Source organism: Cupressus sempervirens, chromosome 5 (assembly GCF_028749045.1).
Source record: "Cupressus sempervirens isolate cs-2001-9-10 chromosome 5, ASM2874904v1, whole genome shotgun sequence".
NCBI lineage: Eukaryota > Viridiplantae > Streptophyta > Pinopsida > Cupressales > Cupressaceae > Cupressus > Cupressus sempervirens.
The window spans coordinates 308,118,428-308,145,716 of record NC_143122.1 but is presented as its reverse complement, the minus strand read 5'-3'; the positions used below and the strand labels follow the sequence as shown (position 1 = coordinate 308,145,716).

At 31.5% G+C, this 27,289-nt stretch overlaps 1 pseudogene; it reads left to right on the top strand.

Annotated features, from left to right (window-relative positions):
* The first annotated feature begins 1,318 nt into the window (after window positions 1–1,318).
* LOC149555828 (putative disease resistance protein At5g47280) lies at window positions 1,319–24,820 on the top strand (annotated as a pseudogene).
* The last annotated feature ends 2,469 nt before the right edge of the window (window positions 24,821–27,289 follow it).

Sequence of the window (27,289 nt, the reverse complement as noted above, 5' to 3'; positions counted from 1 at the left end):
ATAGAAGGCTCCCCCTCAACTAATGGGATCGTGGAATGGATGAGGGTCTGTGTCAAAGCATTAATGGTCCATAGAGTGCTAGCCTCTATATGTTCCTTCACAACTGAAGGAATAATCACATGCTCATGCTATGGATGGACCACGGGTGCCCTAACTACATTAGGGTCATGACATGCTCCGAGCCTCTCAAATTATGACCCCCCACCTCTACCCTAGGAGTCTAACATATCAAAATAATTGGGGATCTCCCCAAGGACAAACTCACAATATAATTTCTTCAAAAAATACATGGGGACCTCATGATTGTTGCAAGGAGGGGCATCAAAAACCATCCACCATCTATCCCAAAAATTATTTCTAATAGCATCATGTATGCATCAATGGATGGGGAATCGTTTAGTACCCTCTCTAAAAGTATTTTTCTCACCGGGTTTTCTAAATAATGCACATACACTACCTTTTCAAATTTCCTTTTTTCTAACATCTTCATATGACAATTTATTTGCATAAAATATTTTTTGTTCATCCCTCTTAGCCCGCCAAATATCTAACTGACCACTAACTAAGGCTATCTGAGTGTTAATGGATTTAAGGGATGATGCCAATTGAGCCCTCATTGGATTGGTTTGTCCGGATTCTTTCAACCGAGCAATGATTCCTTCTAATTGAGTTTTGCCTCTCTCTATTTCATTTCTTATATTTTCTTATGTGCTTGGTGGAGGTCTTGCAATTGGTTCGGGTTGCAGAATTTGTTCTTCTTCTTGAGGAGGGTTTTGGTTTTGGGGTTCTTGAGGGTTTTGATGTTCTTGTGGATTTTCTAGTTGATTATGAACATTTCTTGATAAAAAATTAATTGAAATTCAAATAAATAAACAAATCTAAATGAAATTTATAAAAACCCTACAAAAGAATATAAAAAACTTACAAAACAATATGAAAAATATATCAAACAATGCAAAGTTAGGTTTATATCACTTACGGCATCGTTGTGGGTGCACTTGTGGTCTTGGATTTCGTCGACGAGGAGGCATTTTGGCAAATAGTGGTGCAAATGTTGAGTCTTCAACTCACGTATGCGCTGCTCGCTCTAGGAGTAGAAGAAAATGCTGATGAAAATGATGGGCTGTGGGTTTGCAGCCCATCATATATACTTTTTTTTTTTTAAAAGCGTCTACGCTCTATAGTGCGTATGCACTTTTTAAAATAGGAAAATAAAATTTCCTTGTCACCTTTTTGGCACCATAACTCAGTGCATATGCCCTCTAGGAGTCATTGATAAATAAGTGGCTGCCCTAATCACCCCTGATACACTAATAAAATGGTTTTCACCTATGTTCTCGCGCTTGTTCAAGGAGCTACTGGAGAGGTTGTTAAAACGCTTTTCTCTAGGCCTGTTGATGCGGGTGTCGATACCCTTCTCTCAGGTTGTCAAAAATTGGGACAATGGGTGAGTGAGGGATTGTTATGCTCGCAACCCTCATCTTCATTTGCAGACTCATACATTCCAAAACTACCCAAACATAGTGTGGGTTTAAAGAATCAAGTAGGGGATTTGAAAAGGCGGTTATTTGAAGATAATTTCAATAAGATCGGAGTGATGGGAATTGCAGGCAGTGGCAAAACAACCTTGGTTGCTACTCTCTGCAGGGATTCTGATATCCAACATAAGTAGACCATATATTTACTCTTTGAATCAAGTAATCTCATAAAATACATTTTTTGGGAGTTTCTCTTGGGAGGGATGCTGAAACCATAAGTTAACCATTTACACACACCCACACAAAAATTTGTGCTGAATCAAGGAATTTTGTTAAATACTTGTTTTTGTATTGTCTGGGCTTTGATAGGAATTAGATCTGAGAAGAGGAGGCTATTTTAATGTTGGGCTATATTCGCCCAAGTGTTGGGCAACCTATTTCGCTGCTAGGTAAAATGTGCATCACTTTAGCAATCGGATGCAGGTTCCATCACACTCAAATAAGCCTATATTCAAAACATCAATCATACCCACAACCTTAACCATGGTGTGATGAGACAATTTACCTCTGTTTTGTGGTGATCTCTGTGTATAGGTTATGTTTCAACCTCCTTTTTAAGTATATAATCTCATGCTTAAGTTAGGGAGCTGCTCTAGCATGGAAATCTTCCTCAGTTAGTCAAGCAGGGGAATCCTTTTCCATTGGTATTTGTTAATTGTATCTCGTCTGCTATTGATGAGCTCTTCATTGTGTGAACCATCTCTTGTTGACAAGGCTGGATAGTCCTCTTCCATCCTCTCCTCCTCATAGTGCCTAAAAATGATTCATCGCTTAATGTGGGTTTCTAGATTCTCTTCTCCTTCCGCTCGATCTGTCTTCGCCTCCTCGAAGTTTCTGAACACCATTCATGCCTCCACCTTTGATGTGAAATCCTCTCCCCTTCCCCTCTTTCTCTTCTGTCTTCATTGAAGTGCTTAAAGGCAATTGAATCCTCAACTTGCTTATGTCAATGCAATCTTCTCCCCCATCTTCTCAATATATCCTCTTCCTCTCCTTCTTCTTAAAGAGCTTAACAACCATTCAGATCTCCTCTCTTCCCTTCAATAACCCCCTCCTCTCCTCTTTTACGTGTATGAAGAGAAGTTATTAATCATCTTGCTTTACTTGGTGTAGTCCTCTCTTCTTCCCCTTAATCTATACTCTTTTCTGCTCTGCTCTCCTCTTCCTCTTAAGCTATCCTGTTTGGTCACTCCTGTGAAGGCATCTGTCCTCCCCTTCTCATCTTTGATCCATCCATTCAAGCCCCTGATCTATCAAGACCTTACTATCAGGTCAAGTGGCCAATATGCAGAATACTTATGCTTAGGATAGCTTTTATTTTCACTGGGAAGTGGGCTTGTCCTCTGATATCAAAATGACAAGTTAGAAAATGTTTCCAATGAGGAAGTGGTATGTTTAGAGCTTCTAGTCTGGTTGGCAAAGTTGCGTGGGGATTTTTAGCCTGGCTACAATCCTACATTAAACTTCTAGGGAGACTAGAACATAAGACCTGATCTCACTTACTGTAGTATGCTCTTTGTGTTCACACTTGTGTATATTGGTAACATCACCGAATCGTGATTAGACTTGCTCGTCAACCTCTCAATAAAGAAGTCAAATTTCAATATCTTGATCCTAACTTACTTCCCAATGCATTCTAATGACAGCAGTATTGGGAGAGTTTAAAGAATTCATATATTGCTGCAGTGATTACGAATCTGCATATGTGCTCAACCCTTGCAATTTATTGGCCACCACATCGCAGAAAAAACTGCCGTTAGTAGGAGAAGAAAAACAAAACAAATACGATACAAACTCAATGAATTAGCAATTTAGCAAATAAACTTATTTATGTTTATTAATTAATTACTAATGAGACCTTACTTATACTTGTCTATCTATTGGAAATGACCCTTGCATTCTTTTCTGATTTCCCTGACCTTACGTTCTCCATTCTTCTTCTTAGAACGTTTTGGAGACAAGATAATTTTTCAAACGGTTTCATAGCTACTAGATAACAAGACGATTCTTGAGAACATATGGAAAATGATTACTGGGGATCAACCGTTGCCTGATTCTCAGAGTGAGACCATTCATGAGGCTCTTCAAGAAATACTCAGGCTTAAGCGAGAAAATATTCTAGTCATATTAGATGATGTGGGGCCAAATGTTAATCTCAAAGAACTGTTGTTTGAAGCAGAGGGATGCAAGATTGTTGTTACAGTTAGGCACAGTGTCAATTCCATACACCTTGATAGCACTCATTATATGTCTTCTCTTGGAGAGGAAGATGCTCTATCCCTCTTTTGTTATTGGGCCTTTGGACAAGAAAGCATTCCAGATCGACAGTTCAACAAGCAACCAGTCCAAGAGGTATACCTATGTCTATCTACGTCTCATTTGTTGATTTTAGTGAACCTGAAGTCTACTAAATTTGCCATAATACGACATTATATTTTGCTAGCTGATATTGTGTAGATCTGCTATCCATTCCATGTTTGCAATTTAAGAAGCATGGTTCATTTAGTTCAATATGTGTAGATCTGAAGGCCACCCTTTGAGATTATATTGGGGCTAACTAGTCTATACTAATAGGTAGCAAAAGAATGTCTAGGATTACCACTTGTATTGGAGGTGATTGGATGTTATTTACATAAATACAATGAAAATGCATATTGGGAATATGCCAAAAGGCAGATTTCACAAGGAAGACAAATCAATATTAGATCTTATGAAGAGGATGTTCTCAAGCGCCTAGCACTGAGCATAGAAGATCTAGACAATGATACAAAAAAATGCTTTTTGGACTTGATATTGTTTCCTGAAGTTAAAAAAATCCCTGTTGATGCTTTGTTTGATATTTGGATTCATGTTCACAACCTAAGCCTAGAGCATGCGTCAATGATTCTTCTTGATCTTGAAAAAAGAGTGCTCTTGAATTTCGTATAGCTAAATCATAATTCAAGGTGAGTGTCTTCTTTTAGATTCTTTTGTTGAAATTGCATTGAAATATGTAGCAAAAAGATATAGATAGTGATCATCAAGCCGAAAGAGTAAATCTCCCATTTCTTCCAGCATGATCTAAATGGAGTTTGGACATATAATCGTTTTACTTCAACTCAAAATTATTAATCATTGAGATGTTGCTACTTCATTTTGAGAACTTGTAAAAGGTGTCTCACTGAAGATTGAATGCATCTTAACTCTTGCTTTCCTAGCAATTGTGAGATATATTCAGTTCAACATGATATGTTGCAGCGTTTGGCTATATATTGTGCAGAATCTGCGGACAACAACCAAAATGACAAGATATGCAAAAGGTTGAGATTATCTACATTCTCCTGCTGGCAAGATCCCTCACATGGAGATATAAAAGCCGCTGAGATTATTGCCATTCGCACAGGTTGATTGCTTTAAATTGGTTCATTGATATTCACAAGTATCAGGGTTCAAGCAAATGAGTGAGACCCATCAAAATATATATATTCCTTCTTTAAAAGGTTTTGAATACTTTTGCAGGTCCAATGAAAGAGAATAAATGGCCTAAGTTGGAGTTTCCGAAGGCTCGTGCTCTTGTATTGATATTTGATGGAAATGAATATTTCCTTCCACCATTTGTGCAGGAAATGTCTCGGTTGAAAATTCCTATCATAATCAACCAGAAATCCTGTAGGGCTAAAATTGACGGCATGTCAACCTTTAGTTCATTGGTTCAACTGAAGAGCCTTCGGCTTGAAAAATTGATTGTCCCTGATCTAGATTATTTTCAATATTTAGAAAATCTCAGGAAGCTCTCACTAAGTCTCTGCAGCACTGATAAGGGATGATTGCACATTGAAGTGTGCTCAAAGCTGCTTAAACTTGAAGAGATTAATATTGACTGCTATGAGGATATTGAGGAATTTCCTGTTGGTATTTGACATTTCACTTCACTGAAAACACTGTCTATAACAAATTGCCATCAACTTTGCAAGATTCCTGAGAATCTGGGGAAGCTTGCAGGATCTCTTCAAGTGCTACGTAGTGCCTGCCCCTAGTTCGAATTTCTGTTATCATTGTCAAATTCTTTTAGGGTGATTTTATGCATTGATTAGTTTAGAGATATTGGATTTACAATATTATGATATTATTTCATGTTTTGGATTACATATATACTTGTTGATTTCATTTCACATGATGTTAGTGATGTCTTTAATGATGATTATGTTGTATTGATAGAGATGCATTATTATATGTACGAATTTGATGTTAGACTTGTGATTTTTACGATACTTACCCCATACTTGCATGTGTATGGTGTGTGTGTTTATTTTATCTTTCTGTCTGACGTGTTTGATGTGGCTAAGGGAGGGAGTCGTAGTCACCTGCTAGTCGGGATCTACACGATGAACCACTCCCCGCCATTGTCTGTTTAGTTTAGATATATTATATACATCTACATGCTCGTCTTTTATGCAGGATGTAGGTATTGGGCATCGACTTCCCTGAATTGCCAGGATGAGCGTGCCCTATTACAAATACTCAAATGGTGAGAATGGGAACATAATGATCAGGTCCAATCCTAGCCATAAGCCTATAATACTTGTCCTGCAAGAAGGACTCCTAACAGACTGTCTACCCTTTTTAAACCCGTGAGTATTTTGTGCGTATGTTGTTTTGTGAGTCTTTGAGGAATTTCTATTAATTAAGCCTAATTAAAACATTAAATTAATGTTTTAATTTAGTGGAAAATTATTATGATATTATGAATATTTAATTATATTTAATTAATTGAGAAATTAATTAAATATAAAGAATTAAATTGAAGATAAAAGTTTTAAGATTAAATTTAGAACGAAATAATATTAATTTAATTTAATAATAATATATTTAGAGTTCATTTTTAAATAAATGCTAAATATTATTATTATTTAAGTTAATAAATATTTATCAAATTTAAACGTTCAAAAATAAATTAAGAAGTTAAAAGATATTAAATTATGAAAAAAGATTTAAGTTCACATGAATGAGTTTAAAATATAAGAGATTAATTAAAAGATTAAAAAAAAAATGTGAACTTGAATAAAGATAATTTAATAATGTGCACATGAGATTAAAGTTAATAAATTAATTTAAAGTAAAGTAAAGTGGAAAGTTAAATAAAGTAATTTAATGATTCTCTTAGAGTGCATGAAGGAATAATAAAAGAATATTTTATTTTAAAAAGGAAATTAATTGTGCATGAATGAAGTAATTAAATAAGAGAGAATTAAATATTGGAGATAAAAGTTAAAATTTAAATTTAGAACGTGATTATATTTATTTAATTTAATAATAATATATTTAGAGTGCATTTTTAAATAAATGCTAAATATTATTGTTATTTAAGTTAATAAATATTTTATCAATTAAGTTTCTAAAAATGAAATTAAAAGTGAAAAGATATTTAATTATCATAAAGATTATAGTTCGCATGATTTATGCATGAGTTGAAAATAAAAGAAATTAATTGAAAAGATTAAACATGTGAAATTAATAAAGATATTTAATCGCATTAAGTGCGCATGAGATTTATAAGTTATAAATTGATTAAAATAGAAGTTGAGTGGAAATTAAATAAATAGATTAATAATCCATTTAACGTCCATGAAAATATGAAAGTTAAGATAAATAAAGGTTGATTTTAGAGTTAACGAAAGGGGATCAAGAGACCTCTCTAGTAAACACACAATTAGTGCCCCGATTATAGGAAGAGAACTCTTTATCAAAATTTGAGGGTTCATTTTTCAAGGGAGATTTTTGGGAGACAAGTTTTTAGACACAGGTTTCAGGGAACACACTTTTGGAAAGGGGAACAAAGAAATCTTTGGAAGCTTTGAAGGGTTTGGATTAGCAAGGGTTTCACCAGATTGTTAGCATCAGATCAAGGTAGGGTTTGTGAACCATTGTAGAAATATTTTCGGATCTCTGTCTTCTTCGTGCTTGTTGAAATTGATTTCTCAAATTCCGGTGTATGAATCTTGCCACCCTTCATTCTACATCTTTTGCTTTTGATTCTATCTGTGAATCCGGATTGAAAAACTATTTAAATAACCTCGTTCTGCAATTGAAAGAAATTGGAAATAAATCGGGATCTGGGCTTTTGAGTTAAATTGAAATTTAGAAATTGAAATTTAGAAAGGGTTTGTTTGTGGAAATGAAAATCTTGGGATTGAAAATTTGAAGGGTTCGATTTATTGTTCCTATTAGACTAAAATTTCAATCATTTATAAACAAAGAATATATATGTATATATATTTGCATTTTTTTTACTGTGATCATAGAAGGGGAGTATTGTGTTAAACGATATATATCTATATATTAGAAAGAAAGTATTTAATAAACTTTTTATTATTATAAATTTTATATAATAAACAAATCCTTTTATAAAAAAAAAAAAAAAATGATTTACAAATTATTATAAAAAAAAATAATATTAAAAGGGGTTGGGATATACCCCACCACCCCCATACCTGCTGCCGGCTTTAATAAGCCGCGATAGCCGATACCTCTGCTACTGCAGGCAGCAGTTGTACTACTGCTGCGTGCAGCAGGGTACCCTACTGCCGCAGGAAACAGGCCGGCGAGCCTTTAATCACGCAACAGTATTATAAATATATATTTAAAAAAAAAAAAAAAGGTTTTAAAGATTTTTATAATAATTTTTATTAATCGATTTTATATTTAATATAATTATTAATAAATTTCTTTTATAATTATATTAAATTCAACAAAATTTTAATTAATGAATTTGATTAATAAACGTTATTAAAATTTATTTATTTTTATAATTAATTAATTAGTATTGTTATTGGTATTATCTAGTTAATAATTAATTAAATATTATTAGAATGGTTTTGCTTAAAATATATATGTATTAATTAAATTAGTTAAAATCCTTTGAACTAAGGTTAATTAATATAAGTAAGTTATTTGAATCAAGTATTGAACTTATTTAAATTATCGATAATAACGAATTTAATAAATTGAGAATCTTATTCACTTAAACGTTCATTGAAATGCAAATTGAAAACGTTATTTTTGACTCTATTATGTCTTTTCAAATCAAACCCAACTATAAAACTGTATTGTTTTGCTTGTATGGTCTATGCTTTTGGATTTTGGTGTTGATTAGATGTCAACCAGTCTAGGATGTACACCAGAGGTTTTGTGAGATTTCTTAGTTACTATTATGTGGCTAGATGTTGTGATGATTCTTGTGATTCAAATTGGAGTTTTATACTTATGAGATTTGTTTTGTGAGCATTTATGTGTATTTGGATTTAGTTTTATCCATCTTGTTATCAGGTTGCCTGTTAAGGAACCTAGTTTGATCTTTATGGGTGTTGTGGTATGGGACACAACTGTATTTTTATGTGCTTAGGAGAGGTTGTCTAGGTATGTGACTTGGGAGTGGCTTGCATAGGGCTCCGGGACCCAAAGTGGTCAGTACCAGGGTAACCTAATGCAAGTTATGTAATAAGTGATAACCTAGTGATTAAAATTTATGGGGGGAAAACACACTAAAAAGATAAGTTAGAGATATTTGATCTACCCATGCCTTTAGTGCTTGTATAGACTAAGGATGGGAATGATATGAGTGCCTCGTCTTCTTGAGAGGGCTTTCTAGTTTTCCATATGTGTGATTTTGAGGGTCTGGGGTTAAAAGTAACCAGTCCTGGGTAACTCAATGCTTGAGGGTCCGGGGTCTCTTAAGAGATTAGTCCAGGGTAACTCAAGTAGCCATGTGATGACACTCCCTAGTATGTAGCCTAAGTCTCCTCTATAGTTTTTGTGTATCTCTGGTGGTGTACTTATTGTTGGATGTGGTGTACTTATTGTTGGTGGTGTATTTATTGTTGGATGTGTTTATTGTGGTTATTACTTTCATTGAGGATGATTGGTGATTCATGGATGTTGTACTTTTGACATGTGGTTTTTTGACTTGAGGTGATTATCTTTCGTTGACTCTTATGATCTTGGTATTTGGTTTATACTTGGTTTGTGTATGATGTTTGGTTATGAGGTGTTGGTATTGGATTGAGTGTTCTTACTTTCGAATTATTTTATCTTCTTAAGTAGCATGTGTTACCTTTGAGGTAGTTTTGGCTATTAGGAATTCCATGCCTAGGAATGTTTTATGTTTGATAGCCGTATGTGGATCATTCATTATCTTCCCTACACGGTGGGAGTGGAAGCCTGACTAGGTAGCCACGCGGTCGAGAGGTAGTGCCTTCTTACCATTTGGGTCCCCCTTCACATTGCTAGCTGTGGATGTTCGTTGCAAAAAATGTACCTTTATCATCCTTATTCCTTATCTGAGAGACTTATTTTCAGATGATGTATATATATTGTCATGTATTCTGATGTATTGTATCTTTTCTCACATATCCTGCGACATGTGCAGTGGATGTTATTAATTGGATGTAATTTCATTGTATTAATTATACTTATGCATTTGCTTATGCGATCTTGTATCGGTTATTTCTTTATGATCATGAGACATTGTACTTGGAAACTTAAACTAGTTAATTTAAAATTACTAAATGTGACTCAACATAAAGGAACCTTTGAGGAATTAAAACTATATCTGTAATTGCAAATGTGTATTTGTTGTGTATGTTCTTATTGCTTCCACATTAATGTTATCTTGATGTTGTTTAAACTTCAAAAAAAAAAAATAGTTCAGTAAACATTGTAACATGTTAGGTTTATTTCTCTTGGGTTCCCGAGTGGGGCGTTACATCTGGTATCAGAGCCTGAGTTTCAACATTGGGAACTCTGGGCATTATGTGCGCCATCACTTGAGCAATTAGTAAACTTACAACGCATTTAAACGACAAACTTATATTGACATCAAACTTGAAATCAAACTATTGAACAAAAAACTTTGAAATGAGACAGATTCTAAAAATGGAACTAGAAAACTTATAAAACTTTCTAGATTATTGCTTTATGTCAGTATGTTATGACCCTATGGTTATCATGGATTCTTAGATGTCGTTGTTGTGTTTGGGTGTTGTAGGAGAGATGACTTCTGGTTCTAGATCCATTGCTAGGGGTATTAGCTCAGGTCATGGTAGAAGTCATGGGAGAGTTAGTCACCGTATTCCTTCCTTGGTCCATTCAGGGGACCCTATTCAGGAAGAGGCTAGAGAGGATTATAGTGTTAAGCATCATGCTGATACAGAAGGACCGGTCACTAGAGACTTGGTCAAGGAGATCCTAGCACACCTATCGTTACAAGATAGAGCTCATCATTCAGAGCATGGAGATATAGTTAGGTCCATGAGTCCTAGAGGGAGGATCCTAGAGAGCAACAGGCGGTCTAGCCAATCCATCCAGATGAAGGACCTATTATGGGTCAAGATCAAACCTTTCAATGGAGAAGGTACTGGATATGATGCTGAGAATTGGTTGATTGCTCTAGATAGATGTTTTTCCATGCAAAACTTTGACTCCAACGTCAAAGCAAGATATGCCATTACCCATTTAGAGCTCTTTGCAGCGATTTGGTGGAATATGGAGGAGAAGAAACTTGGGATAAATATGAAAATTGTCACATGGGAGTTGTTCCATGAACACTTCTGTGAGCGATTTCTATCAGAGTAGTGGCAACTTCAGAGGGCAGATGAGTTTCATGATTTGAGACAGGGTACCAAGACTGTGGTGGAGTATGAGTGGAAGTTCTTCGAGCTTATGTCTTATGCAGGAATTAGTGATAGCTCACCATTGATGGTCCAACATTTCATTAGAGGACTTAATGCTAACATCATTGGGGGTGTTAAGGTTTTCCAACCTAAAACTCTTAAGGATGCTATATTGCGAGCTACTTTGGTTGAGGTGAGTGCGACTTCAGGCCAAGGTGGCCTACCAGGTGTTCAGGCTAGAGGGGCACTTTATTCAGGAGCATTGAGGGACAACCAGTCTCAAGGAGTTGGAAGTTCTAGAAATTCTCCTAACTTCTCTAAGGGTAATCAGGAGAAGCCAGGAAGAAATTTCTTCCATGGTAACAGTGGTGGTTCACAGTCAGGGAACTATCGCAACTGGAAGCGTAGTATGTGCAATAGGTTGGATCGAGTTCCTCGAGCTCTCAGTAAGGATGCTAGTGTTGGTAGTTGTGACCAGTCGCGTGCACCTGGAGCTCAGGGGGGCTTTAGTGGAGATTGCTACTTTTGTGGACAATATGGTCATAGAGCGACCAATTGCCTCGATCGTGGACCTTAGTTTTGTATTGATTCATGTTTCTTTGTAATGGGCTTCCAGGAGTAAGCCTAATTCTAGGGGGGGTGGATGTAGTGCCTGCCCCTAGTTCGCATTTCTGTTATCATTGTCAAATTTTTTTTGGGTGATTTTATGCATTGATTAGTTTAGAGATATTGGATTTACAATATTATGATATTATTTCATGTTTTGGATTACATATATACTTGTTGATTTCATTTCACATGACGTTAGTGATGTCTTTAATGATGATTATGTTGTATTGATAGAGATGCATTATTATATGTACGAATTTGATGTTAGACTTGTGATTTTTACGATACTTACCCCATACTTGCATGTGTATGGTGTGCATGTTTATTTTATCTTTCTGTCTGACGTGTTTGATGTGGCTAAGGGAGGGAGTCGTAGTCACCTGCTAGTCGGGATCTACACGATGAACCACTCCCTGCCATTGTCTGTTTAGTTTAGATATATTATATACATGTATATGCTCGTCTTTTATGCAGGATGTAGGTACCGGACATCGACTTCCCTGAATCGCCAGGATGAGCGTGCCCAATTCAAAATACTCAAATGGTAAGAATGGGAAGATAATGATCAGGTCCAATCCTAGCCATAAGCCTATAATACTTGTCCTGCAAGAAGGACTCGTAACAGACTGTCTACTCTTTTTAAACCCATGAGTATTTTGTGCGTATGTTTTTTTGTGAGTCTTTGAGGAATTTCTATTAATTAAACCTAATTAAAAGATTAAATTAATGTTTTAATTTAATGGAAAATTATTATGATATTATGAATATTTAATTATATTTAATTAATTGAGAAATTAATTAAATATAAAGAATTAAATTGAAGATAAAAGTTTTAAGATTAAATTTAGAACGTGATAATATTTAGTAAATTTAATAATAATATATTTAGAGTTCATTTTTAAATAAATGCTAAATATTATTGTTATTTAAGTTAATAAATATTTATCAAATTTAAACGTTCAAAAATAAATTAAGAAGTTAAAAGATATTAAATTATGAAAAACTATTTAAGTTCACATGAATGAGTTTAAAATATAAGAGATTAATTAAAAGATTAAAAAAAAATGTGAACTTGAATAAAGATAATTTAATAATGTGCACATGAGATTAAAGTTAATAAATTAATTTAAAGTAAAGTAAAGTGGAAAGTTAAATAAAGTAATTTAATGATTCGCTTAAAGTGCATGAAGGAATAATAAAAGAATATTTTATTTTAAAAAGGAAATTAATTGTGCATGAATGAAGTAATTAAATAAGAGAGAATTAAATATTGGAGATAAAAGTTAAAATTTAAATTTAGAACGTGATTATATTTATTTAATTTAATAATAATATATTTAGAGTGCATTTTTAAATAAATGCTAAATATTATTGTTATTTAAGTTAATAAATATTTTATCAATTAAGTTTCTAAAAATGAAATTAAAAGTGAAAAGATATTTAATTATCATAAAAATTATAGTTCGCATGATTTATGCATGAGTTGAAAATAAAAGAAATTAATTGAAAAGATTAAACATGTGAAATTAATAAAGATATTTAATCGCATTAAGGGCGCATGAGATTTATAAGCTATAAATTGATTAAAATAGAAGTTGAGTGGAAATTAAATAAAGAGATTTAATAATCCATTTAACGTGCATGAAAATATGAAAGTTAAGATAAATAAAGGTTGATTTTAGAGTTAACGAAAGGGAACACACTTTTGGAAAGGGGAACAAAGAAATCTTTGGAAGCTTTGAAGGGTTTGGATTAGCAAGGGTTTCACCAGATTGTTAGCATCAGATCAAGGTAGGGTTTGTGAACCATTGTAGAAATATTTTCGGATCTCTGTCTTCTTCGTGCTTATTGAAATTGATTTCTCAAATTTCGTTGTATGAATCTTGCCACCCTTCGTTCTACATCTTTTTCTTTTGATTCCATCTGTGAATCCGGATTGAAAAACTATTTAAATAACCTCATTCTACAATTGAAAGAAATTGGAAATAAATCGGGATCTAGGCTTTTGAGTTAAATTGAAATTTAGAAATTTAAATTTAGAAAGGGTTTGTTTGTGGAAATGAAAATCTTGGGATTGAAAATTTGAAGGGTTTGATTTATTGTTCCTATTAGACTAAAATTTCAATCATTTATAAACAAAGAATATATATGTATATATATTTGCATTTTTTTTACTGTGATCATAGAAGGGGAGTATTGTGTTAAACGATATATATCTATATATTAGAAAGAAAGTATTTAATAAACTTTTTATAATTATAAATTTTATATAATAAACAAATCCTTTTATAAAAAAAAAAAAATGATTTACAAATTATTATAAAAAAAAAAAAAAAATTAAAAAAAAATAATATTAAAAGGGGTTGGGATATACCCCACCCCCCCGTACCTACTGCCGGCTTTAATAAGCCGCGGCAACTAGTACGTCTGCTGCTGTAGGCAGCAATTGTACTGCTGCTGCGTGCAGCAGGGTACCCTGCTGCCATAGGAAACAGGCCAGCGGGCCTTTAATCACGCAACAATATTATAAATATATATATTTTAAAAAAAAAAAAAAAAAGGTTTTAAAGATTTTTACAATAATTTTTATTAATCGATTTTATATTTAATATAATTATTAATAAATTTCTTTTATAATATATTAAATTCAACAAAATTTTAATTAATGAATTTGATTAATAAATGTTATTAAAATTTATTTATTTTTATAATTAATTAATTAGTATTGTTATTGGTATTATCTAGTTAATAATTAATTAAATATTATTAGAATGGTTTTGCTTAAAATATATATGTATTAATTAAATTAGTTAAAATCCTTTGAACTAAGTTTAATTAATATAAGTAAGTTATTTGAATCAAGTATTGAACTTATTGAAATTATCGATAATAACAAATTTAATAAATTGAGAATCTTATTCACTTAAACGTTCATTGAAATGCAAATTGAAAACGTTATTTTTGACTCTATTATGTCTTTTCAAATCAAACCCAACTATAAAACTGTATTGTTTTGCTTGTATGGTCTATACTTTTGGATTTTGGTGTTGATTAGATGTCGACCAGTCTAGGATGTACACCAGAGGTTTTGTGAGATTTCTTGGATACTATTATGTGGCTAGATGTTGTGATGATTCTTGTGATTCAAATTGGAGTTTTATACTTATGAGTTTTGTGAGCATTTATGTGTATTTGGATTTAGTTTGATCCATCTTGTTATCAGGTTGCCTGTTAAGGAACCGAGTTTGATCTTTATGGGTGTTGTGGTATGGGACACAACTGTATTTTTATGTGCTTAGGAGAGGTTGTCTAGGTACATGACTTGGGAGTGGCTTGCATAGGGGTCCGGGACCCAAAGTGGTCAGTACCAGGGTAACCTAATGCAAGTTATGTAATAAGTGATAACCTAGTGATTAAAATTTATGGGGGGAAAACACACTAAAAAGATAAGTTAGAGATATTTGATCTACCCATGCCTTTAGTGCTTGTATAGACTAAGGATGGGAATGAGATGAGTGCCTTGTCTTCTTGAGAGGGCTTTCTAGTTTTCCATATGTGTGATGTTGAGGGTCCGGGGTTCAAAGTAACCAGTCCTGGGTAACTCAATGCTTGAGGGTCCGGGGTCTCTTAAGAGATCAGTCCAAGGTAACTCAAGCAACCATATGATGACACTCCCTAGTATGTAGCCTAAGTCTCCTCTGTAGTTTTTGTGTATCTATGGTGGTGTACTTATTGTTGGATGTGGTGTACTTATTTTTGGTGGTGTATTTATTGTTGGATGTGTTTATTGTGGTTATTACTTTCATTGAGGATGATTGGTGATTCATGGATGTTGTACTTTTGACATGTGGTTTTTGACTTGAGGTGATTATCTTTCATTGACTTTATATTATGATCTTGGCATTTGGTTTATACTTGGTTTGTGTATGATGTTTTGTTATGATGTGTTGGTATTGGATTGAGTGTTCTTACTTTCAGATTATTTTATCTTCTTGAGTAGCATGTGTTACCTTTGAGGTAGTTTTGGCTATTAGGAATTCCATGCCTAGGAATGTTTTATGTTTGATAGCCGTATGTGGATCATTCATTATCTTCCCTGCATGGTGGGAGTGGAAGCCTGACTAGGTAGCCACGCGGTCGGGAGGTAGTGCCTTCTTACCATTTGGGTCCCCCTTCACATTGCTAGCTGTGGATGTTTGTTGTAGAAAATGTACCTTTATCATCCTTATTCCTTATCTCAGAGACTTCTTTTTAGATGATGTATATATATTGTCATGTATTCTGATGTATTGTATCTTTTCTCACATACCCTGTGACATGTGCAGTGGATGTTATTAATTGGATGTAATTTCATTGTATTAATTATACTTATGCATTTGCTTATGTGATCTTGTATCGGTTATTTCTTTATGATCATGAGACATTGTACTTGGAAACTTAAACTAATTAATTTAAAATTATTAAATGTGACTCAATGTAAAGGAAACTTTGAGGAATTGAAACTATATCTGTAATTGCAAATGTGTATTTGTTGTGTATGTTCTTATTGCTTCTGCATTAATGTTATCTTGATGTTGTTTAAACTTCAAAAAAAAAAAAAGTTCAGTAAACATTGTAACATGTTAGGTTTATTTCTCTTGGGTTCCCGAGTGGGGCATTACATGCTAAGCTTAGTTCCTTGTCTGAATCTCAAAGAACTGCCAGCCTCAATTTATGAACTTGGAAATTTACATTTCCTTGTCAAGGCTTGGAGGCTCTTCCACGTGACTTCAATAAGTTGGAGAGACTCAAAATTCTTAACATGGGTGACTGCAAAAAAATCAAGAAACTTCCTAGAATGGTTAATGGCCTTAAGTCTTTGTCAGATGTGATCTGTGACGAGCAATTGAAAAAAGAGTGGTCTCATTTCCGTGAGTCAATTAATGTGATAATTGCAGAACCAACATTTAGTTTAGAGTTTTTGGACACATAACTTTGCTCTGGCAATCATTTATATTGTGAAAAATGACCGTGGACCATGGGTTGAGTAATTTTCTTTCTAGTTTTAGAAGCGGAGTTAGAAATTAAGACCATTTGTGTCATTGGGGTTGGAGTTCTATCTATGCACTTTAAACTTATGGCAGGATCACAGAGTGCTTAGCACTACCGTCAATATTGTATTTATGTCATATGTTTTAATTTTTAAATTATTAAGGTTTTTAGTCCCTAGCTATAGAAGACACACGAGTGATCATACTGCAATGTTCTTTTCATGGCAAATTGTGCCTGAGCAACAATTAAATCCTTTCGCTCATGCTTTAACGTGTTCTCCTAGAGTAAGAATTTAGCAGATCAAAAAAAAATATTTCCGCATATTACATTTTCTTGGGTGTGGTAAATGGAAAGGAATTTATAAATTCTTAAGCCTTAACATACATCTGGGAGATGGTGGAGAACAAACAGAATCAGTATAAGTACGTAATTTCTGGATTTGATTGTGTAGAGTTTTTTTATCATTAATGTTTTGGATCATAGTACATGATTCATCAGTATAAGTACGTAATTTCTGGATTTGATTGTGTAGAGTTTTTTTACCATCAATGTTTTGCATCTTACTACATGATCCATCATCAAGGTACAAGAGAACAAGAAGATCCATAGTGAGGACAAAAATGAATACTCCATGCAAAATTTCTATCACGCCCTTTGCCAAAATAATTCTGATGTGGGACTCTATGTATGACAGAAGTCAAAATCCTTCTAAAAGTAGGAACCACTTTTATAAAAAGTTTAACATATTATTAAAATCAATTTGGACTATATTTATGTTTGATAGTTTTTAATTTTTAATTTTTTGATTGGTACATAGTTTTTAAATTTATTATCATGTAACTAAATTTAATAATATTGTTTTACTTTTGATAATTTAATTGAATAAGGGACTTGTATATATATTCATTTACAATTAATATACTATTATTTTATTTCAATAAATAATACGTTTGACTTTTTAATTTTATAGTATACTATAATTTTGTATTAACATTTTTAAATTAATTTGACAATTAGTGGAATATATATATATATATATATATTTCAATGTTGGTGAGCTAATCTTTTCGTTATTCTAGAAAGCTTTGTACATTGTTATTAGTCCTTGCAAATTAATGTACGGGCATACAATTAATTTAAAAAAAAAGAAATATCTTAATAGTCCAAAATTGAAAATGATTTATTGTTAAAATTTATTTATGTTGACTAATTTCATCATTCTTATTGATTGTTATATTTTTGTTAGGGGCTAAAAGTATTTTTTTTAGAACTAAAAAGCCTCCATCAATCTGGATATTCTGTATCATTTTATTCTAGGGACTTACATCTTACCCAAAATCTACTAGGTGTGTTCAAATCAAATCATTTTTACAAACAACACTTAAATTGGTAGAGGATTTTCTAGCCTCAACCCAAAACCAGCCACTATAAATTGAAAATTGAGAAGTCCTTTCTTCTAATATGAGGCCCAATTAGCAAATCTTATGGTACGACGTCTGCTTCCCTGTGCAACTCTCTCTTTTTAATTGGAAGAAATCTTCTTTCAACATCAAAATTTTTAATTTTAAAATTATGAACCCTAGTCAATTTCCTTGTACCGATTAATGCCTTCTGCAATCAATTTGGTTTTGTATCTTTTCTTATCTGTCTTCTTATGCAATCAATTTGGTTTTGTAATGCGAACTTTATATATTTTTTAACAATATAAATATTTGTATTCTACTTTATTATTTTGCATGCATATAATTTCGAATTGTAATTGACTTTCAATATTTTTTCTTAATCAACAGTTCTAAATATAAAATCTAGATACAAATGCAATCTTTTTTTATCGTTTAAAATTTTGTATTCTATTTACTTTATGCATTTCAAGTTTTAATTTAAGATAATTTAATTTTTTAATTTTCAAATCAAAATGTGTATATAAATTAACTATCTTTATTATTTTTAAGATTTATTGAAAAAAATATGAATCATTGCCAATATATTTGATAATAAAAATAATAGATTTTTAAGATCTTTCATAAATAACACAGATTTATGAGTACATATATTTAGAAATGGATATATTTGCAAATCAAATCGAGGCTATCAAAAATGATTTGAATAATATATAAATTGAAACAAAACTAATATGATTTAATCTTGTTCATATTTATTTTTTGTCATGCATGTTTTACCATTTCTATTTGCTTCCTCAACTTCTCTATAATCAATATGCATGCATTTTCTAATTGTTCACTATGCATTTATTACTATATGAAAATTGTCAAACAATTCAAACAAATATATAAACTTGTTATAATCTATATGCATACATTTTGTAACTACTCATTATGTACTTATTATTAAGGTAAACTTGTCAAGTAATTCAAACTAGTATATAAACTTGTCACATTGTAGTTACATTATGGTTAAAGTTTGGATTAATGTTTAGCCTAGGGTTAAGGGTTTGGGAAAATGATTATTGTTAAAATTTGGATTATGATTATAGTTAGGATTGAGATTATGGTTATTGCTAGGATTTACATAATGGATAGCTCTATAAGTTGTGAGAATATGATGATCTTAGAATACATTATTATAATATAGGTAAATAAATTCTTATATTATGTATTATGTTGGAATTAAAATAAAATAATTTATTTTAAATAAATAAATAATTGTGAAAATTATTAAAATAAAAAAGAAATAGAAATTAATTTACATATATGACAAACATTTCTAAATTTCAAATCCTTTTAATGTAAAAAATTTCAGATTATAAAATTAAACTATAATTTTACAACTACAACCTAGATACAAATAAAATCTCTCTATTTATTAAAGGTATGTAAACAATATTTAATTACATGCATTTCATTTTTATCTTAATACTTACTAAATTAAAAAATACAAATGATTTTATTTTAAAATAGAAATAAATTTGTATAATATATATTTTAATTTTTCTTCTAGTTTGTAAATCATTTCAAATTTTGAAACTAAATAAAGTTCTATATCTATTTCTCAAAATGAATCAACATAAATTAAAAACTAAAAAATTGAAATCTATACTTAAATGTTACCTTTCTATATTTATTTATTTTTAAAAACATTTCTACTTTATTTTATGCTTTTGCATGTTTATTGATAAGAAAGCAATTATTTTATATTTATACTCTAAACAACATTTGTATTAGAATTTATAAAAAATATAGAAAGTAATCTATGTATATAACAAGCTTTTCTAAATTTGAAATTACTTTTGTGTAAAAAATCAAATGATAACATTAAACTAAAAATTTAAAACTAAAACCTATTTAGAAAGGAAATATGTCTATATCTATTGAAGATATGTAAACTACATTTTTTCATACATTTTATTTTTATCTTAATAATTACTAAATCAAAAAAATATAAATATATATGTGCTAGATATATATATTTTAATTTTTCGTCTTCCTTATATATTATTTAAAAAATTAGAATTATATTAAATTATATTTTCAATTTTCTAAAATGAATCAACTTAAATTTAAAACCAAAAAACTAAAAATCTAGATTTAATGCAAATTTTATATATTTTTTAACAATATAAATATTTGTATTCTATTTTATATTTTTGGATGCATATAAATTCAAATTGTAATTGATATGAAAACAATCTTTCAATATTTTTTTCTTAATCAACAGTTCTAAATATAAAATCTAGATACAAATGCAATCTTTTTTTATCTTTTAAAATTTTGTATTCTATTTACTTTATGCATTTCAAGTTTTAATTTAAGATAATTTAATTTTTTAATTTTAAAATCAAAATGTGTATATAAATTAACTATATTTATTATTTTTAAGATTTATTAAAAAAAATATGAATCATTGCCAATATATTTGATAATAAAAATAATAGATTTTTAAGATCTTTCATAAATAACACAGATTTATGAGTACATATATTTAGAAATGAATATATTTGCAAATCAAATTGAGGCTATCAAAAATGATTTGAACAATATATAAATTGAAACAAAACTAATATGATTTAATCTTGTTCATATTTATTTTTTGTCATGCATGTATTACCATTTCTATTTGCTTCCTCAACTTCTCTATAATCAATATGCATGCATTTTGTAATTGCTCACTATGCATTTATTACTATATGAAACTTGTCAAACAATTCAAATGAATATATAAACTTGTTATAATCTATATGCATACATTTTGTAACTACTCATTATGTACTTATTATTTTGATAAACTTGTCAAGCAATTTAAACCAGTATATAAACTTATGGCATTATAATAATTGCATATATGAAGAAAAAAAATTGAACATGCACAGAAGATAAAATAACCAAAATTGTTGATAGGAAATCCAATAGAACCTACACAATGTCAGAAATGAGAGAAAAAATAGGTTAATTGATAAACATTTAAGTTAAATAGAAGAAGAAATAGAAACTTTTGAAGAAGAAATAAAAGTTACAAACTTTCCTACAAAAGTAACAATGATAAAGGAAACTCCAAATTTTTTTAACTGAGTCTTTTAGATCAACGAAAAATCATAAAACCGTGAAGTCTTACAATATTTCCGTCCAGTCTTACAACATTTCCATGCAAAAAAAGCAAATTGAGGAGCAAAGCTCCCACAATAAGCCTATCGGCTTAATTAGAAATTGAAATTGATGTGAAACGAAGATGAAATTAAATTAAATTTAATAAAGAGGAATAGATTAGTTAATTTAAAAAATCAATAATTATTATTGAAATTGTGGGAAACTTAATTTAATGAATTGATAATAATCAATTAATTAAAGATTAAATAATTAAATAAATTTAATTAATTTAATTAAAATTATGGAATGATTAAATGATGCAAAGATTTGATTATAGAAGAAATAAGATGATTAATTAATAATTAAAGAATTAATAATTAATAGAAGAATAATAAGCGTGTTAAATGTAAATTTGCAAGTCTGTCCAGTTTTGGGTGTCTACAATTAGACCCCATATTAGTGAAAAAAATAATTGTATACATACACATGTACCGAAAAGAAATAGAAGTGATTTAAGGATGCCCAAATCCTTAACTTTTATTAATTTCTTGATAACTCTGCCTTTTACCTCACATTGCCTAGGGTCCTCACATTCCCCATGACCTTAGTGTTAAATTTTGTAGCGAGAAAGTTGTCTAGCCCTACTTAAATAATTATTTATTTTACCGAGAACCTTGGTTAATTAAATACTTGTTTAATTATTAGATGCTTACAACCAATTTAATTATGGTTGTTAAGATTTATTTTATCTCAGCCAATGTCAGTCGTTATTTTCTTTTCAACGAGAGCAGAATAAAAGGAGGGCTAGGTGGTATTTGTAATAATCAAGTTTGAAGATCAAGTCTTGAAGACAAATTTGTAGTAATAGCAGATGTATTTGCACTGTTAGCAGATCAAGTAGAAGATCAAGTTTTGTGAAATCATTTGTAGTGAAAGTGAATAATCTTATAGCGAGAGTGAGGGCGCAATGCTAGCATTGAGACAGTAGTGAGGGATATCAGCGGGAGACAATGGGAGTTTGTCAAAGTTCTGCCAGTGAGAGGCAAGGGATTCTTTTGTAAATCTTATATTGTTGAAGATTAATATATTTTCCATCTAAAGAACTGGTTTTCCCTTAGGGGTTTTTCCAAGGACAATTTTGTTCAAAAATATTGTGTCACTGTGTTCAAATTTCTTTTCACATAATTTTTGTGAACTTGCAATTGTGTTGTTATTCAATATTTGGTTGTGAATTAGTTTTCGAAAATTAAATAATCTTTCAAGCTAGGAGATTAATAATCAATGATTGCAATAGCTCTTTTTCATAGAGTATTAGAGCAATGTTGAGGGTAAAGAATGTTAGCATTAATCTCAGACATAAATAACAATTACATGCAAATATAACCAATACCAAAAAATAGTAGATTGCATAAAAGAGAGCACAAGACAGCAAGAGTTAACGTGGTTCACCCAATCCTTAGGCTATGTCCACCAACAAGAAGTCCAATATTATTATTATCCAGTGATTACAAATTGATTATGATTTGTGATCCCTTATAGATCAATACCGTTGAAAGAAGCTACAATATCACCATTCATCATGAAATCCCTAACCCTAAGCATTTTTATACAAGCTTTTTTTGTTTACAAAATTAGTGCTAGAATAATAGAAAAATAGTAGCCTATGCCTTTTACAATATAAGGGCATTTTTGGTTTTTGGGGGGCATTGCCTCTTGACCCCGCCCTGTAATGTGATAGGGAGCACACTTGGGGTGCTACCCTAGGACCTTGCAGGGGTGCTACCCCCAACCCCCCATAGAAATAATCTATCCTAGTAAAGAAATTAAGGGTTTATTAAAACCTAATCTCTTTAGATTTATTATTGCTTTAATCCCTTAAGATGGCTTCAGCTTTTGTGAGAGATCGAGATAGATTGGATGGTGCCTCAAATTTTGGTGTCTGGAAGGCTAGACTTTCTTTATTGTTGGAAGAGAATGGTATTAACAATTATGTTACCAGTGTTGTACCTATACCTAAAAATGTGAAACAACTTGCAACATACAAGAAGGATGATGCCAAGGTGAGGACGATAATCCTTGATGGTGTCAAGGATCATATTGTTCCACATATTATAGAGCTAGATACATCAAAGAAGATGTGGGGTGCCATTTTGAATATGTACCAGAATGCTACCACCAACATGAAGATGATTGTTAGAGAAAAGTTAAAGAATACCCTGATGAACCAAAGAGAAGATGTCACAAGTTACCTCACCAGGATTAGACTTGTCAAGGATGAGTTAACAGTTGTTGGAGATAGTCTTAGTGATGACGAGCTAGTGAGAATAGCCCTAAATGGGTTTACTAAGTAGTGGAGTTTCTTTGTTCAAGTTGTTAATGGATGATGCACCTTATCAAGTTGGGATTGACTATGGATTGATTTCACTCAGGAGGATTTTAGACTATGTCTTGTCAATGAGGCCAACAAGAGTCAGAAAAATGAGGTGGAACATGAAAGTGTTTCCCTAGCAGGAAAAGGGAAAGAAAAGAAGGCGTCTAGCAAAGGATCAAATTCACAAAGTGAGAAGAAAAAGCACCTTTGTAAAGTCAAGTGCTTTGGTTGTCATGAGTATGGTCACTAAGTCAGTGATTGCTCAAAAAAGAAGAAGGCAAAGAAGCAGGTAGCAACTTCAACAAGTGCAAAAGAACTCGCTAGTAGAATGGAAGATGAGTTTGCACTCATAGCTTGTTTGGTTAGTTCAACCTCACAGTGTTTTTGATATATAGATGAGGCATTATTTCATGTGATACGAGTTAGAGAGTACTTCTCCAATTATAAGGGGAACACCAATATCCAGATTGTTACGGGAAACTTGTCCAAACTCAACCTAGTTGGGAAAGGGATTGCTTAGTTTTAAAGGGAGAATAGGAAGATAATTCCACTTCATGGTTTGTTGCATGTTCTTAGCTTAGGTATGAATCTAATTTCTGTATATGTTCTTCAAGATAAGGGGTATAGTGTACTCTTTAGAGGGACTCATGTGTTGATTAAGCATAAGGATTGGAAATCACCCATAACTATTAGAATTAGGAGTGGTCACCTTTATAGGTTGTAGTTTGATACTCCTAAGGCACTCATAAGTAGAAATAATCCTAGAGATCTTTGAGAGTTATGACATAGGAGGATGGGCCATATTCATTGTGGAGCACTTAAATTTCTTTGTGAGATAGTGATAGGTGTTATAGAGGTGAGCACAAAGCATGATGATGTATGGAAGGGATGTGTGTTGGAAAAGTTTGTGAAAGCATCTTTTCCAAGGAGCGATACCAAATTTGAGGGTGTTCTTGATCTAGTGCATTTAGATGTATGTGGACTGATGTCGATGAAGTCTCTCAAAGGATATGAGTACTATGTTTCTTTTATTGATGATTTCTCCAAGAAGACCTGGATATACTTCTTGAAGAACAAAGATGAGGTTTTTAGTCGATTCTAAGAGTTGAAGGCTCTTGTGGAGAATGTGACAAAAAGAACATAAAGGTTCTTTAGTGAGACAATGGTGACAAGTACAAAGGAAACATCTTCTAAGAGTTCTGTACTAAGGAAGGAATCAAGAGAGAGTGGATTGTTCCTTACAATCCACAATAGAAGGAAGTTGCTGAGAGGGAGAACCATTCTATATCAGAGGTGGCAAGGGCTATGCTACATGACCGGGACATGCTTGACTATTAATGGGAATAAGCATGTAGTACAACACTTTACATTCAGAATAGGGTTTAACGCAAGGTGCTAGCGAAGATGATACTAGAGGAAGCTTTCACAGGAAAGAAACCAAATGTTGGTCACTTTAGAATATTTTAGAGTTTGGCATATTCTCATATTCTAGGTGATACACGTACCAAGTTAGATCAGACAATAGAGAGGGGGTACTTTGTTGGGTACAATGAAACCTCAAAGGCATATAGGATTTTTAATCTATGGATTAGAATAATTATAGTTAGACATGATGTTAAGTTCATGGAGGACAAGATATTTAGAAGGTCCAAATTTTTTCTTGTAGATGATCAGAGTGAGCAACCAACAGAAGCTCCAAGACCTCTAGTCAGGGGTAACAAAGCTCAAGTATAGTTACTAGTACGAGCATAGACTTAGGTGGTGAAGATTCACAGAGTATGGAGTAACATGCGCAACAGGAAATGCATCTAGAAGACTTAGAGGTTGATATTTCATCCTCTATAGTTGGCAATAGGAACCATGAGGTTCAAGAGGCACAAAGGGATACTCAGGAGTTTGTGGGATCTCCTACGAAGAGTACTATACAAGGGAGGCAACCATCCAAGTTCAATGACTATGTGGCATTAATTAGTCAATTGATAGAAAATGAGCCTTCTAGTTATCAGGAGGTTGCACAACATCAAGTTGAGTATGGGACTAGATATGTTCAAGGTGAAGGTATCAAGTTGATGGGCTATATTAACATAGATTGGATAGGCAGTGCGATAGACATAAGGAGCACTTCTGTAATGCCTACCCCTACTTGAATTTTATGATTTGTTTTGATTGGATTCTTTTAGGCATGTTCTATTATTATGTTTTATGATTAGCGGTGTTAGATTACTAGAATTGATTAGTTGTATTTCATATTGAGTTGATATCTATCTATCTATCTATCTATCTATCTATCTATCTATCTATCTATCTATATATTGAGGTACTTAGTGCCAATTATTTTAGTTATTGAATGATGTTAGTTAGACGAATGATTTTTATGTGGTTTCTAGGGATACTTATCCCATAGTTGCATGTGTATGGTGTGCGTGTATGTTTTCTTTATGTTTGATGTTTCTGATGTGGTTGAGGAAGGGAGTCGTAGTCACCTGCTAGTCGAGATCGGCACGATGAACCACTTCTTGCCATTGCTTGTTTAGTTTAGAATATTGTGTTTGTACATGTGTGGATTTTATGCAGATTATAGGTACCGGGTATCAACTTCCCTAAATTTCCAAGATGAGTGCACCTTATCATAGTATTTCAATGGTATAAGTGGGGATATAACTCGAGTCCAAATCCTAAACCCTAAGCTAATTATCCTAGAAAATAGGAAAAATATTCGAGTTAGTTGACCCATCTTAATTTGTCAAGTGACGTGAGTTCATGATTTTGACCCTAGTGTTTGATTCAAGTGTTCTTTGCCTTCAGTTGAGTTGTCATTTTTTGTTTTATGGGTATGTGGTGACTTTCTGTTATAATTAAATCAAATTAAAATATAATTTAATGATTTAATTTAATAAAAAACTTATAAACAAATTTGATATTCAATTATATTTAATTAATTGAGAAATTAATTAAATAAAAGAATTAAATTTAAAGATTTTATTAAACTTCTATTTTGACGTATTTATATTTATTTAATTTAATGATAATTATTTAAGAGTTTTATTTTAATAATAAACTCTAAATAATATTAATAATTAATTTAATAAATATATTATTAAAAGTGTCTCATGGATTAATTAAATTTAAATATTTTATTAAAGTTTTATTTTTGATGTATTTATATTTATTTAATTTAATGATAATTATTTAGGAGTTTTATTTTAATAATAAACTCTAAATAATGTTATTAATTAAGTTAATAAATATACTATTAAAAATGTCTTGTGAATTACTTAAATAAAAGAATAAAATTTAAATATAAAGTTATAGTTCTAATTTTGGCATATTTATAATTATTTAATTCAATAATAATTTATTTTGGAGTTTTATTAATAAACTCTAAATAATATTATTAGTTAAATTAATAAATATGATATTAAAAATGTCTCATGGTTAATTAAAATGGTAAAAAAAATAATTTAATAAATATATTTTAATTTAAATTGCTTAAAGTTGTCGCATGAAAATTGTATCTAGAAAATTCAATATTTAATTAATTGAAAAAATAAT